At 40.6% G+C, this 14390-nt stretch overlaps 1 non-coding gene across 1 annotated transcript; it reads right to left on the reverse strand.

The window, feature by feature from the left end:
* Window positions 1-411: 411 nt before the first annotated feature.
* Window positions 412-10198, reverse strand: LOC101485220 (uncharacterized). The gene is made up of 10 exons (XR_013101427.1): window positions 9575-10198; window positions 9230-9362; window positions 7993-9148; window positions 7664-7794; window positions 7368-7516; window positions 6977-7131; window positions 5574-5659; window positions 5298-5438; window positions 4162-4256; window positions 412-3036 (listed from the first exon to the last, which is right to left on the reverse strand). It is a non-coding gene; the product is annotated as an uncharacterized LOC101485220 (transcript).
* Window positions 10199-14390: the final 4192 nt, after the last annotated feature.

A 14390-nucleotide genomic window follows, 5' to 3' on the forward strand; every position in this document is an offset into this window, starting at 1 on the left:
TCCCCCCTCGGTTAAATTTGGCACGGTGTGCACTGTCCAGTGTAAACTATTAAACAAACCCCTGCTCGCATGCTACGGCGAGTGACAGGGCAGCTGGCCAATGATCTTGTCTGCTAAGTCTGTCTGGCCACAAGTGTTCCCGAGATCTAAATATATCACAAGGGTCTCTTTTCCTATCATGGGGGTGGAGATGGGATGGTGGTGGTGCAGGAATGATTTGGAGATGAACAACTACTGGCATCCTGAAGTTCCAAATCACAGTGACAGGAAAGGGGTAAATGTATTTATTTATTAAAAAAGCTGAGTTTCAATGAGTTAAAATCCTAGCTACTAAACACAACAACTCACTTCAGACATATTTCATTATTTCATCAGGTACTCAAAGAAACAACACACTGCATGTTTGCTAAATAATCTCATATTATCTGCCAGTTTATTTCTTCATAATCCACAATGTACACTGTTTCAACCCATTGTATAGTTTATCTGGATTGATTACCTGGATGTAAAATGCTACAGGTGCATTTAGAAAGGGTTTTTTGTATGTTACACGCACACATGGCAAACGATTTGTATAAACAGCTACTTTACATTTTATTTACATTTACAGGACAAGTGAGATGTTCACTAATATATCGTCATGGTTAATACTAGGGTCTGTTAAACAGTACGTCAGCTGCAAACATTTATTTAAGCCCACTGGAAGAAAATTTTACAAAGATGAAAAGTAAGGAAAGGTATTCTAACTCAAGGATATATCTGCAGTAATGAGACTGGACAAGTTCTAAGCTGAGGTACCTCTGCAGACAAGCGGAAAAGACTAACACCGACATTTTTAACTTTTTGGGGATTATGAGCTGAAAATTGATGAAGGTTTACCGACAAGTCAAAGTGAACACACACATGTAGAAGCCACAATATTAAAACCGCTGATGGTTGAACATCCTTACAAAACAGTGTTCTCTGTGGAAACTTCTTTCCATGCGTGAGAGTGCTACCATCTGAACACAACAGATCAAGGTAGTAACCTGGCCTCCAAACTCTCCAGACACACAACTTCAAAAAGTCAAAGTTTCATGCTTCAGTGCATTTGAGCTCTTTTGATGGCATGATATTAGGCAGCTGGTTTCAACACTGTGGCTTACAGGCACCGGTGATGACATGGCAATCATGTTTGGACAGTATTACATTGTTTTGTTTTGAATTGAAAATTAATTTTCTAGCACCAACTGTAGCAACAAGCGGTCTACATTAAGTTCAGAAAAAATCAGTGACCATCAAATAAAATCTAACCACCATACTGTTAACAGCTGTTCAAGTCATTTTACCCATTTATATGTGCTTTCCTATACATCCACTAGCTTCTAATGGTTTCATTTTTTGAATTTCTCATCCAGCATTTCAACTCCTTCAATAACCTCTGATTTTTAAAGGACCAAAGTGATGTTTCAGAGCATTTCGGTTGACTTTTACCATTACGTGTTTTCGTTTGTTTAGTTTGGAATCGTGGCGTCCACAATTTTCTTAAATTTCAGTATCGAATGATCTGCTATGGTGTGGACTTATGTACAGATTACAAACCCTTTTCCAAACAGCAATCTTTACAGACTTTTTGCACCAATTATAACTGGTATGTTTTAAATTGCTCATATTCAACAACAATTCTGTACACCTGTTTTATTCTTCTAAGAATACTGAGCTGCAACAACAATACGGCTGTTACAAAAACAAGGCATCACACTAATAGTCAGCCTAAGCTTGTCAACAACTTGACAAACTGCTATTTATACTAAAAAAATAATATAATGGAAGCCTTCAGAAGCATTGTGGAATCCAGAAAAAAGAAAAACAAAGAAAAAAAACCCTAAAGATCTAATCAAGGTAAGCTTGGTTTTACTGTAACAACAGCCACCTTGGATTTGAGTTAAAATGTTCTTAAGCACCAGTTTGGTCTTTAAACCTTCACTACAGACTCTAGTTTAGGCGAGAACGGCAGCCAATATTTGTGAGTAAAAATGAACAGATAAAAACAAGTATCTAAGATCCACTGACTGAATTATGTATAAATAAATAGCCAAAAAGCTGAAATTGACCTAATACACAGTATATATGTGACTTTAATGCATGAGATACTACGTGGTCAGGTGAGGTTACTGCTTATTAGTTCAAGAGAGTCTCAGAAAGCAGAACACCTCTCACCCCTCTCGGCTGGGCTCTTTTTGGTCACAGTGAACTTAGACTTGAGAGAATGATCTGCTATCAGCTGATTGATTTCATTTTGCTTGTAAGTGGACAATCTTTGGCTTATCCATGGTAACTTTGACTCGTCTTCAGAGCTGCGGAAGGACCGTTTGCAGGCCCTGCCTATGAGGTACACCACCTCTGCCAGGTTGAGCAGCACACACACCGCAGACACTGCCAGCATGAACACAGTGAATATGGTCTTTTCTGTCGGTCTGGAGACAAAGCAGTCCACCGTATTGGGGCAAGGGAATGAGTCACATTTCACCAAACGCACCATCTTAAAGTCAGGATAGATCAAGTAAAAGATGTAGAGAAAAGCCACTTCGAAAATTATTCTAAAGATGATACTGATCATGTATGTCCACCACAGAGCGCCCGTGATCTGAAACTTCTGGTTCTTGATGTGTTCCAGCTCTTTGGGACTACTGCGGCCTGCCCTCTTCAGGATCTTCTTGTCGATGTGCCTTCGGTGGGCTACGTGCATGGCCACTAAGAGTGCAGGGGTGGAGACCAGGATGAGCTGGAGTGCCCACAGACGGATGTGTGAAATTGGGAAGAACTGGTCGTAGCAGACGCTATTGCAGCCGGGCTGCTGGGTGTTGCAGGTGAAGCCGGACTTTTCATCGCCCCAGACGCTCTCCGCAGCAACCACCAGGACCAGGATGCGGAAGATGAAGATGACAGACAGCCAGACGCGTCCGATGCCAGTAGAGTGCCTGTTTACACCGCTGATCACGGCATAAAAGGACCCCCAGTTCATTTTCGACTCCAGGTCTGGGGAAAAGGGGATTAATATAAGTTTTTACAGGTGTAGGCAGTTACATGTGTGGGATGCTTTGCATCTAAAAATCACCCAAAATTCTAATTACTAAGAAAATTTACTCCCTTTTTTATTACTGGCATGAAGTCACAATGGCTTGCCAGTTAAATAAGGTCTTTAGACTATAACTGCACACAAAACTTAGCATTTCAGAAAAAATCGAACCGGTGTAACATGAGTAGTTAGAGGTTTACCAGGCTCAGCCGGCGGTGCAAGCGGCGTAAGCAGCACCGGGTCCAAAGATGACCATCTTGAAGTATGACCTGAGCATCAAGCCGGATTTGGCAGTCAGGAACAACAGACAAGAATTGCCAAGTAGCCTGCCGGCTGTATAAAAACAGGGGCGATGGCCTGCCATCATGCACCGTCAGAAGACGCAACAGGTTGAAACCAATTGCAAAACATTTGCAGAACCACGTGATATGCTCATCCTGTATTAATACTCTACTCCCAGGCTGGCTTACAGCCCAACTGCAGACAGACTGACAGACTGCCAGCAAATTTCTCCAAGGGAGCAGCAAGACATGCATCTCATTGAGGCTTTCCTTTTTTTTTTTTCCCCTTGAGAGATCTCTATTGTTTGAGAATAGCTATGTTCTTTAAGGTTTTCCTTTAACAGATCTTAAAATTATGTGACTTTTAAAGCATATTCAGTAAAACATTGCTACCATAAAGGGAATGATGATGAGACCGTAAGCATGCCAAGTATTTGCCAAGTCAAGTCACTGGGGCATGTCAGTCATCACTCACCCCAAATCCAACCTCTCACTGAATGTTAGTATAAAACAATTAGAAAGGAGATAACATGAATTTTTACCTTCAGCTGCTGGTGGTACACAAAAATGTGTACAAAATGGGAAGAAATAAATTCAAATTTGTGTTTTTTAGCGAGCCAAAAGGCTGGATTGAGAACACCATGCGTTTGGAAAATGCTAATCATTCCTCCGCCACTAGCCACTGCCCTGCACCGTAGCGGTCATATGCTCTTATATAAACTATTTACATACAATGGCACCCTTTATGGGGCTGCAACAAGACTCTTTCAGAATTCAGATCAAACGCCTCGATTTCCGCCTACCCCGGGGCAAAAGAAAGAATCTGTGTGGACACAAAAGGCCTCAGCCTGCCACATTATTTATTGTGCTTGGCAGGGCAGGGAAGTGAAGGACGCTGTTGACCCGAGTCACTGCTGCTGCGACATTAACAGGTTTACGAATTCACACAGATTATATATGAACTAGGGAACTACTGCATAGTCTAATGGAGTGGCTAATTTGAATGCTACAGCACTTTAAAAGATTGATTTGATTAAATTGTCATTTGCACTTTAAAAATAAAATACAGCTTTAATTTTTGATGTTACCTAGACTTTTTAATTCCAACAATACTAGCACAAGAATATATTAACCCAGTCACACAGGTTAGTCCAGTTAGGTCCAATATAACATGTTACCAAATGGTTCATATTAAAAGTTATTATTTACATAGCACCGTCAACAGGTTAGTTGTGGTCACACCCCCTTCCACGTAACAGTAGAAACCATGATTTACGGCAACACAACGTGGTCGTTTGTCATGTACAATCAGATGACACACAGTGGCTCACTGTGCCATGGGTTTTCCTGCATCACTCGCAGGCCGTAGTGGGAGGGTTTGGGTGGCCTGCTAATAATCTGAATGAACTGCACCTCATTTACATTCTCTCTACACAAGGAAGAGACACAAATGTGCAATTGTAGCAAACACATCTTTATTTCAAAGGCAAATCTGCACAAATAATGATAGGTTTGCCATTGCATAAGAACAATATTATTAAGTCAGCAAAGCTTTTCTGTGATCAAAGAAAAATTATACATTTAAAAAACAAAACCAAAAAAGACCTGTTGTACCATGCAGATAAGGTAATAATATAGATATGAATACAACTTAATAGAAAGCGGGTAATCAGACTGAGCAGGCACTGTCTAGTGGCTAAAAATAATCAGGACTTGAAATACAGTTCTGTTCTTAAACACAGCAAAATGGAACAGGTTAACCAATATCTTTAAATTATACAGTCAAAATAAAACAAGCAAAACTAGTTTTGTATGCTTTCCCTGTACATAAAGAATAAAAGCTCGAGATACAAAAGAAAAACATGACTTAATGTGTACTAGTCCAGTTAATCCTTTATAAATCTACTTTTAATTTCTTTCTTTCTCTCACACACACACACACACACACACACACACACACACACACACACACACACACACACACACACACACACACACACACACACACACACACCTGAACTACTTCCTTTGAGTGTAGCATGATATGAGATACTTCTCCCAGTCAGAGTCCTGTTTCTGGGCTTTAAGCTGAACACTGTCTACAAAACAAAACGGAAAATTGTGAATATCAACATAGAGCGGTGACAATGAGGAATAAACACATCGCATTGAAGTATATTAGTGTAGTGTGGACTCTTAGAGAAAATGCATTTTTAAAATATAATGTAACTTACTTCTTTTGATGAGACTGGTCTTCTTAAGTTTGCTGTGGATGGCGTGTCCATTCTGGGCCAGTCTCAAAGACAATGAAGCACCCCTCCTGAAATGATGTGTTAAGTGTGTTCATTACTTATTGGTCCTTTTTGAATGTAGAGTAGATGATTGTATTTTGCCTATTTGTGGCACAAACAGAAACAGTGCTGTGCAAAAGTCTTTCTGAAAGCCTGGACTACAAAGTGTTTCTTTGAACCTTGCTGCTTTTTTGCTCATTTTAAGAGGAACATTTGTTAAGCCACCCAACACTGTGGCCTTTAAATGATTTGAGCATTAAGAAAAGAAAAAAGAAAAAGTAAACTACAGCCTGTTGCCTGTTTATGTTTTCCCATTTCTTTTGCTGAATCTATGAAAAATGCCAAAGATAACAGTTTAACAGGCATAATAATATTTTTGCATCAACAAGGTGATTCCTAAAGAGCTATGAACTTAACACTTAGCATATTTCAGCATGGAGTGCAGTGTGTCCTCAAAAGACTTTGGGCAAACTGGACAAGAAGAGTACAAAAGAAGTAGCAGGCAAAATCTGTGGCGACAAGGTCTTATGAGGATGAAACTTCTGGTGCCGTCATGGTTTGAGGTTCCATTTCTAGCCAAGCCAACTTATATTAAAAATAAATAAATAAATAAATAAATAAACAAAGCTTAACAGAGGAAACGGAAAAATGAGTTTCAGCCAGAGGTACTGGGGATCTTGTCATGACTGATGAGTACTGTTAAGATTTTGATCCACCACCATGCAATGCCATCTGCAAGGCATCCAACTGAAGATGGCCAATCAGCATGACAATAATCCCAATGTCACTGCTAATACAGTAAAAGGATACCTGGATAGAAAACCGCAGTCAGTAATGAACTGGCTGCCTCAAAGCAGATTACTGAAGCAGTGTGGGATCATCTCAACAGAACAAAAGGACAGCAAACTTCCCAAGAAGAGTGCTGAATGACCTTCAAGAAGCCCGGAGAACTATTCCTGAAGACCATTTAAAGAAGTGACAAGGAAGCTGCCTAAGAGTTCACGCTGCATTCAAAATGATAAGTGGTCATTCCAAATATTGATTTTGAAATTTGTAAGAATTGTGCAAACTCTGTTTTTGCCTTATTTCCTGCATTTCCAGGTATGTTTGCATATGTTTCAACAAACTGCTGCACTTGTTTTCCTAGCAAAATACATGAAAGGAAAGGAAAAAGAAATGGGTTGTGGCTCAAGACTTTTTCACATTACTATACAGTCACCATGCTACTTCTTAATTTAACAATTTACATTGTTTAATGGTGATGTAATAATTTTTTTACTGTTAAAATTCTGTCCACTGAAACTTTTTACGCCACAATTAATTGACTGTGTTTTATGTTTCGATACCTCATGGCTCCGAGCTTTCCCTTCTCCATGAACAGCTCGACTGTAACTTTGCCTTCCTGTGGGTACAGCCTAGCATAGAGGGTCCTGTTGTGTACAGTCGCTTTGAACCAGCCGACTGCCTCCTCAGACCAATCTCTCCCATTCAGAGGCATCACCTAAGGGGTAGGAAATACACACAAAATACCATGAACTGAGATAATTCATTTCCTTTTCTCACCAAGTAACAGATAACGCTGTGACTAATAGTGGACAAATGCAAATAATTAAGCCCACACTCTCACAGCACAGCTTTTTAACATTTCCATGTATGCAAACTCTGGCAGGGACAGTCCGTATGACTCTCTCTGAATATTTTTACATGTCCATGCAGGTGTACTGTAAATCCACTTACATTAGTCAGTGAAACCTGCACAGCCTGAAGTGGTATAGTAGCCATTTCAGGGGTCAGCTCCTTTATATTTGACAGTGACAGACAGGCAGTGTCACCATAGTCCAACCTTTTCACTTCCACCTTGATGGATGTCTCTGTCCCAGCACCATCTTACATCCAAAAGACAGAGAGCATACAAAGCAAGACTAAAAATCCAGTGTGATATTCCCAAGTGGCTACCAGGAAAACAAAGTGACACTGCTACCATCTAGAGGCATACATCTGCAAAAACATTTCAACACAAGGACAGAACCCACCTCTGCTCACACCACATATCTTTATCACCTGGCTCCTGCACCATTGTTCTCGCTCGGCGACCCAACCCATTACTACGGTTCCAATATCTGGAATGCAGTTCTGCTCAGCATTTGAACTACTGGCTTTCCAGCTGTGCCAAATGAAAATAATAATGATGATGACCAGAAACATGTGGGTTATTAAAAAAGAAAAAAAAAATCTACAAAGAAAACGGTTATGAATAAAAGGCATAAATGGCTCTTTAAGTTCTGAAAATGTCATCAGTGAATCAGCGGGAAAATCTGAGAAAAAGCAGACTTAAGTTTAGCCTCAGCAATGAATGACTTACTCTGTGGCAAAGGCCTGTAGCTTCTCATGGGAGTCTGCCTGCTGGATGTAGAAGTTGCTCGGACTCACAATGTGAGACACCACAACCTCAGTCTCTTCAAATCTTCGGATTTGGAAATCGGGAATCTTTAAACTGTTGGTTGTTGCCATTTTCGCACCATCAGAACTGTTATCACATTCAGGCTCTGCGCACTTGGGACTTTTGGGTTTCCAGTGGATATTCACACCCACGATCTCTGGCTGAGTAGTTATATTTTGGCAGTCTTCACTTCCCAAGGGACCAGGATCAGAGACCCTCTCCACTACCTCTGCGAAGATGTCTCCAATATCCCAGAGTTCAGTTTGTGTTGCAATCACGCAACTATAGATGAGAGAGCCACTTGACTCGGCTTTTTTCACTCTGAAGACTGGGGCTCGGGTTTCAAACTTTGCATTCAAAGTTTTTGGAGCAAGAACTTCTACCAGATCAGTGACAACGTGACTGAACTGGTCTTTTTGTGGTGTAATGGTAGGTGACACAGGGTGCTGTAAATCTGAACTGTATGCACGTTTAGCCCACTCCATGGCCGTGACCTCCAGTGAACCCATGTTTTTAACTTTTGCTCTGAGGAAGTGCAGCAGCTGGGAGGATGTTTGTTTTTGGTGTTGCACCTTGACATCATCTTCACATCCCCAGTGTAATAGTGGTGTGGTGTTCATGGGTTTTGGGTTACTGAGCTCGGGGAAAACAGCTTTTAAGGGAGGTAAAAGTATTTGAGGCCTCTCTGCACTTCTGTCACGGCTCTCATCAGTGACAGGTGGAAAAATCCCAGCATCCACTTGGCTCTTCTCCTCAAAATCAACCTGCTTTTCTTCAACCTTAAAATCACAACTTGAAGTCAAAACAGTGCTGGTGAGGCTTGAAGAAGGCCTGCATATCATGTTGTCCTGATAGCCTGCCGCAGGCTTCGAGGTGAGGAAGCGTTGTAGCTGCTGAAGAGACACCGTGGCTCCCAGTACCTGGATTGCTTTTGCTATTGAGCTCGCCATCAGCGAGTTCTTTAACATGGGCCCAAACTTAAAAACATCTGTAATCTGAATCTCTTTGATGCCAAGCTGCTGTATCTGATTTCCGCTGACTCCATTTTTAACCTTAGGAAGAAGACAAACCTGCGGGTCTGACAGGGAAAGCAGGCAGCAGAGGTTTATTAATACAGTTACTTATCCATCTGTAGCTATACGATTAATTTATAACTTACCAGCTGTGAGGTCCTTTAATGAAGCTGAAAGCTTTGCGACTGTTTGACATTTCACATCTAAAGCTTTTGAGAGATCGCTGAACAAGTTCCTGGGACAAGATGAATTCAGGTAACCTTGGACATCTTTATAGGCCTGGTTGTAAAAAAGGGGGAAATTTGTGTGGTTTATTTAAAAATACACATACATTGTGTTTATTAGTTCAGAGGAAACCAATTTTGGCAGTCAGCTGATATTTCACGTTTTTGTAATGACGAACACACTGTACCTTTTTCCATTGGTCTTAGCAATATCAGCTAATGTAAGTAAATGCATTAATTAGTCGCTCGCTTGCCAGCTAGCTTTACCTTGATGGTGAAGTTGCGAAGGTCTTGTTCAAGTTTATTCCGGGCATTTTCCAGCAAGAACAGCTGGTAAGTTAACTGCACTTTCTGGGAAATCATGGAGGGCGCCGACTGGAGGGTGACAGCCAGCTGGTGAGGAGCCATGGCGTGCGTGACCCCTGCCAGTATGACTGGTGGCTAGTTAGCGGCTAGTTAGCTAGCCAATTAGCGTTATTATTCCTGACTTTGACGGTCCTTTTCTTTTCATAGATTTTCTTGGGGGTTCCGCAAATTACCATAGTGGAACGATTCCTTTTAGTCTACTTTTTGACCTCGGTTTCTTCTTTAAAAACCCGGTTGTCATAAAAATGTATCCCACTCCTTTTTCCACCAATGCCAGGCCGCCATCTTGAGAAGAGGCCCCAGCCAGTAGAGGTGGGCGGAATGGATCGAAAAATAAACCTCACTAACCTGCACTATGAAGAAAGTCCAAACCTTTTTGTGTGGTTTAGAGACAGAAAAACTTGCATTCCAGGTCTCCAAAGACTCCGTTTCAAAAGACCTGAAAAGCTGAAAGTGGTGTTTTGTTGCGTTAACTGATTATTGTGGAAAGTAATCATTGATATAGTAGTGATTAAAACGATAATTCATGGCATACTACTCTCCCCCAATTAGCTACCCGAATAACAAATAGTAACCAATCCTGGCCCTGCATTTACTTGGTATTGGATCGATACCAAGATTTGTAGTATGGAACAGCATTACTGTGAATGAGGGAAATGTGAATGTTGATTTTTTTTTTTTTTTTGCTAAATGTGCCTGTCTTTTTTTTTTTATCAGACAGCATTTGACAGTCTAGAGCAAGGATGTCAAGCTCATTTGACATAGTGGGCTGCATAGAGCCCACTTTGATCCATAAGAAGTTTAACCATCCATTGAATTTCTCAGATATCTTCATATAACAAAAAAGAAGTACATTTTAAGCAGAATGTCTCAGTTTTTCTACACGATAAAGAAATGCTGCTGTATTAAATGGAAGAAATCTGTCCATATTGTAAGTACTGGATGTAACAGACTATGACTTTCTAACTGTGGACCCTCTTTAAAAAGATAGAAGTTTCAGTTGTAGATATTGCATTTAACTGTTTATCTATTATTTAGTTACTTTGGTGTGTTATGAATGGTTACGAAGGAGGTCCTTATCAGTAGAAAAAGCTGTCAACCTTATAGAAAATACAGTTAAAAGTCCCAAATTTATGCCCTTTTTCTCAATTTTTTTCCAAGTCTGTCTAGTTGGACAGAATGGAGTCTTTGGCGGTCTGATTCTGGCCCAGGGGCCATGTGTTTGGCACCCCTGGTGTAGAGGTAGAAACAGAAAGTCGTGCAACTTTGCATGCAAGCTGTTGCTAATGTCTAAATGCCAGTAACTATCAACACCAAGAAGAAGAATGAATACAATTTACTTGTTGCATTCCTATGGTTTGACACCTAATGCTATCCACACAGTGTTCTTTTCTTCAAGTGCTCTTTGCTTGAACTTGTCAAGCTGCTACTTGATCTAGAAGCTGAAACGTGTGGGTGGGGCAATACAGACATTTTACTAAAGTTAATATTGCTCAAGAGTTAGATTGATAGGCAGTTTTGCTGTACCCGTGATAATGCTGACATCACATATACTGGTTCCAGTTGCAAAACGGCACTTTGCATCAGTTTCAAGAAGAGGGATTTGCCAATAGGAAGACAGCAAGAAAGATTGCTCAATGGCATATCTTTTTTTTCTTTTGGTGTACATCCAGAGGTACTTGCTTACAAATTCAAATATCTTTTCATGCCATTGCCAGTGGATCAGAATTGTAGGATGCAAGTCAAAGTTTAATGTTGTGTTGCTTAGTTTCACAATCTTAATGGATGACCTTCTCTGATCATGACCTTACAGTTAGGATTCTATGACTTGGTGGCATTTCAACTATAATTGTTCACCTTCCCACCTCATTGATTTATTTTGTAGATACTGAAATGCGGGGAATGGTATTCTTAAATAAAGAACTGCACGATATCGTGGTTATTCAGTGCGACATGTTTATTATGTAAACCATACACCGTTGCAACATCTGACCACAGTCTCCAGGGTCAGAGCCACACATTATATATTACAGAACAGGCTGGTATAATGACATTTCTTGTATAAAGACAAAATAAGCCATTCTTATTTAAAAATATATACAAATCAATATGTTTAAACAAAAGCTCTCTTACAAGGGTCTATATGGCAATTGTGTTGAATTATTCAGGAGTCCAGTCGTGACTCTTGGAATGTTCTGCAAGGCTTCATAGACGTCATAAAAATGTAATCCATTGGCTAAAGCTTTTAGTTTCAAAACAAACATTCACGATGAAGAATGGATACGAACTCTTGTGATTCTTGATTTGACGTGCACTGTAACCAAACCACTTGGGAATCAGTAATGCCAATTTCCAGTTTAAGATTTTAGCTTCAGAGGTCACGAAAAGTTTGCAGGTATGTCCTGTAAGACTGTAATGTGCAATAACCACAATCTTCACTTTTCCACCAAGTTTATGGTATGCTTACTTTACATAGCCCATGTGCATGTCTAAAATTATCTAAAAAAAAAAAAAACTGTAAAAGACTGATTTGAGACTTCACACCATAACAGATCTCTGTGTGCAGCACAGCTTCCTGCTGAACATGATGAAAACTGCTAACAAAACAATTGCAAATAAGACAATTATCATCATTTGTCCAAAATGAACTTCCTGTGCCTTTGTGCGCAATGAACAGTACAATGAAGGGTTCATCAGATATTCTGTCACCGTAAGGTTTCTAACTCTCGTAAAGCATTCTGCCTCACTGATATCGGGCACTGTAATCTCCGTCTCATTTAAGACCATCAACCATCTGTTGTCACAGCAGTTGAAAGGATTCCCGCTTATATGCATGACGGTAAGGTTTGTGGATAAAGCACGAATCAACGAAGGGTTTAAAGTTATAAAAACATTATGTCTTATGTCAATTTCTCTCAGGGGAGAACAACTTAAACTTCTGGGAATTGTATCCAGCAGGTTGTTCGATACGTTCAGGTGGGTTAATGCCGGCATGCACGGTAGAGACAACAGACGAGAGCTGGTTAAGTTGATCTCACTGATAATTAAGGACTGAAGAGTTGTTTGCACACCTTCTAGCGCCCCCTCTTGCATGACCAGTGATGGATTTTTTGCAAGGCTGAGGGAAACCAAAGAAGTCCCCTGAAATGTGTTAGGCTGAAGCATTTTTATGCCATTTCCTTTAAGATTGAGGTGTTTTAGAGTCCCTAAGTAGGCGAATTCAACACAAAGGTCATCAAGATTTGTTTGCTGTGTTGAGTTAATGCTTCCTAAGTGATCAGCAGAAGTGCAAGGTTGGACTGAGTTGTCTTGCAGATTTAGTCTTTCTATTTGTGCGAGTGCACTGAGAAAAGGTGGGGAAATATATACCAGCCTGTTGCTTTGCAGGTCAAGGTGCTTTAGGGAGCGGAAGAAAAGCTGGCGAAGGGGTCCTGAGTCAGAGTCATTTCTCACATCCCAGATGATGCTTTGTAGACAGTTATAGCTGAGATTCAGAGTTTCTAAAGACAGCAATAGGCTTAAAGTCTCGATTGGGAAAGACCTGAAATGGTTGTAGCTCAGGTCAATATAAATCAGTGGCATGGGCCTCCAGTTTGAGTGTAGGTTGTTTTTTATTGCAATTTTTTCACCTACAATCTCACTATAAAGAGAATTTGTCTCTGACACCAAAGCAGCCTCTGAATAGGAACCGATCATGTTATTCTGTAAATAAAGATACCGCAAACGGTTCGTTTTCGGAACGATTGGAAAATAAAGAAGTTTGTTGTGGCTGAGATCAAGAACTTCAAGCCTGTACAGCCTGCTGTCCTCATGTGTGACAAAAAACTCTACAGAGTTTCTGCTCAGATTTAGAAATTTCACTTGACGCAATTTAAAATCACAAATGTGCGCAAGATTGTTTTTAGCCAAGTTTAACACCTCTAATTGGATCAGTGATTCGAACGTCCCTTCTTCGATCTCAGATATCAGATTGTCGTCAATAGCAATGGCCCTCAGGCTTTTACTCTCTGTGAATAATTTGTGTGAAAGTCTTGTTAAAGCATTACCGGTCATCTTGAGCTGATCGAGGGCGGATTTGTTTCTAAGGTAGTGCTCGGCTGCAAAGTCACTCAGGCCGTTCATTGATATGTCCAAATCCTTCAGCCCGCTGAGGGATTGGAGGGCTTTGCTGTTATTGCCAAGGTTGTTGTTTAGTTCGTTTCTGGACAAATTCAGCTGCTCAAGTCGAACCAGGTTTTCAAACAGCCCCTCGGAGATGAGATCCAGCTGGTTGTTGCTCAAGTCCAGCTGCTCCAAGCAAGGCAGCTCAAGCTTGTGCAGCTGTCTGATGAAGTTATTGGACAGGTCCAGTCTTCTGATCCTTATATCCAAATCCACAGGGATAGAAGAGAGATTCCGATTGTTCCAGGACTGCTCCTTGAAATTAAAGGAACACAGTGTGAGCCTCAGAGATGGGGCACTTTTAAAAAATATCAAAACCAGCAATTCTGTAGGCTTAAGAAATAAATAAATAGTGCAAATTTAAAAACATTTAGCATTTATATTGATCATGTTGAACCTACCCTCGAAGCATAATACGTCAGTCCTGTTACGCAAAGGTCATGGCTGAGTGACCAGAGTAGTAGGAAGTTGGAGAACATATGTCTGACCATTCTCCCTCTGCTGCTGCTGCTAAACTGTACCACTGCTGTTGTCAGAGCTCGTATGCACTCACACA

The sequence above is a fragment of the Maylandia zebra genome, linkage group LG2 (assembly GCF_041146795.1).
Source record: "Maylandia zebra isolate NMK-2024a linkage group LG2, Mzebra_GT3a, whole genome shotgun sequence".
NCBI classification, from domain to species: domain Eukaryota; kingdom Metazoa; phylum Chordata; class Actinopteri; order Cichliformes; family Cichlidae; genus Maylandia; species Maylandia zebra.